This window comes from Lupinus angustifolius, chromosome LG03, assembly GCF_001865875.1.
Source record: "Lupinus angustifolius cultivar Tanjil chromosome LG03, LupAngTanjil_v1.0, whole genome shotgun sequence".
Classification (NCBI taxonomy): Eukaryota; Viridiplantae; Streptophyta; class Magnoliopsida; order Fabales; family Fabaceae; genus Lupinus; species Lupinus angustifolius.
In genome coordinates this window covers 14,214,969-14,217,136 of record NC_032011.1, presented here as the reverse complement: position 1 = coordinate 14,217,136, position 2,168 = coordinate 14,214,969, and positions in this window count along the sequence as shown.

Sequence of the window (2,168 nt, the reverse complement as noted above, 5' to 3'; positions counted from 1 at the left end):
CTTTTGAGGCTAGAGGTTTGATTGAGAAGATGTCTTCCAACTCTCAACAGTTCAGTGCAAGAAGTAGTGATGCTATAGTGGTCAAAGGTGTCCATGATGTTGGGACAGATTCAGTGAGGCAAGATAAACTTGAGAAAAAAATTGCCTCCCTTGCTACCTTGGCCACTCAACTTGCCATGAATCAGCAGAAACCTCCACTTGCAGCACGAGTTTGTGGCATTTGCACCGCAACTGACCATTATGCTGATGCTTGTCCTTGTCTCTTGGAGCCCAAAACTGGTGACCATCCTAAGGCCTATGCTGCAAATATTTACAACAACATACCTCAACAACAATAGAAGAATTATGATCCTTCATCAAGCAGATACAACCCTGGTTGGAGGAACCATATGAATCTTAGATGGTCTGATCCTTCACAATCTCATCCAGGGCCACCATTTCAGAATAATAATGCTGCACAAAATAGACCATATGTGCCTCCCCCAATCCAACAGTAGAGGCAACAACAAGTGAATAGCAATCATGCTTCTACATCTAGTGAACCTTCATTAGAAGAATTGGTGAGGTAAATGACATTGCAGAATATGCAATTCCAGCAAGAGACAAAAGTCACCATTCAGAGACAAGAGTCCTCCATTCAGAATTTGACCACCCAGATGGGACAGATGGCTACTTCATTAAACACATTGCACTCTCAGAATTATGATAAGTTGCCTTCCCAAACTGTGGTCAACCCGAAGAATGTGAGTGTCATCACTCTAAGGTCAGGCAAACAGATTGAAGTTGATCTAGCTGCATCAAAAATGAAGCAACTAGTTTTAAAAGAGACTGAGAACACTAGTGAACAAATTCTTGCTAGTGAACCATAAGTGCTGCACAACCATCTTCCATTCCTCTTCCATTTTCTCCAAGAGCCATTCAAAGTAAGAAGATGGAAGAGGAAGACAAGGAGATCTTGGACACATTTAGAAAGGTAGAGGTGCACATACCTTTTCTTGATGCAATCAAACAAATTCTAAGATATGCAAAAAATTTAAAGGAGTTGTGCAGTCACGAGAGGAGGCTCAAAGATAATGAGAGGATCAGCTTGGGAAAAATGTTTCTACACTAATAGGTAAACCTGTTCCTCACATTCCTGAAAAATGTAAGGACCCAGGTACATTTGTTGTACCTTGTATAATAGGTAATAGTAAATTTGAGAACACCATGCTAGATCTAGGTGCTTCGATTCATGTTATACCTATGTTTGTTTTCATGTCTCTTTCACTAGGACCTATGCAACCCACTGGGGTAGTGATTCAATTAGCAAACAGGAGTATTGCCTATCCTGTTGGTTTGATAGAGGATGTCTTGGTTCGAGTTGGTGAACTTATTTTTTCTGCTGATTTTTATATTCTCTATATGGAAGAGAGATCCTCCCGTAACACAGTTCCTATTATTTTGGGGAGCTATTTTTTAGAACAGTCCGAACCAAGATAGATGTCCATGCTGGAACATTGTCTATGGAGTTTGGTGATATTGTGGTCCGGTTTAATATTTTTGATGTTATGAAGCATCCATTTGAGGACCATTCTGTGTTTCATATTGATTTACTTGATGAGTTAATTAATGAGCATATCTATGATTTTCTTAATGATTTTGATTCTCTGTCATTGATAGGCTCGTACATTTGTCATACATGCACTGATTCTAAAATGTGTAATTCTTGTATTGATGAGTTTCTGCATATTTATGTTGATCCAAATGTTGTAGAATCATATTACACTAACCATATTGCTCCAGACATCATACAACAATATGATTTACGTGTCCAAGTGCAAGCTGCAGAATCTATGTCTGCTACTTTGGTTCCATCTATTTTGCAGGCACCTGTATTGAAGCTTAAACCTTTGCCTGAAAACTTCAAGTATGCTTACTCAGAGGATGATGAGAAGCTTCTTGTTATTGTTTGCATCTCCCTTTATGTTGATCAAGAGGAGAAGTTGTTGCAAGTGTTGAAGAAGCATAAGAAGGCAATTGGTTGGACCTTAGGTGATATTCCTAGTATTAGCCCATCTATGTGCATGCATAGGATACTCTTGGAAGATGGAGCTAAACCAGTGAGACAACCACAAAGGAGACTCAATCCAGTCATCCTTGAAGTTGTGAAGAAAGAGGTCACAAAGCTT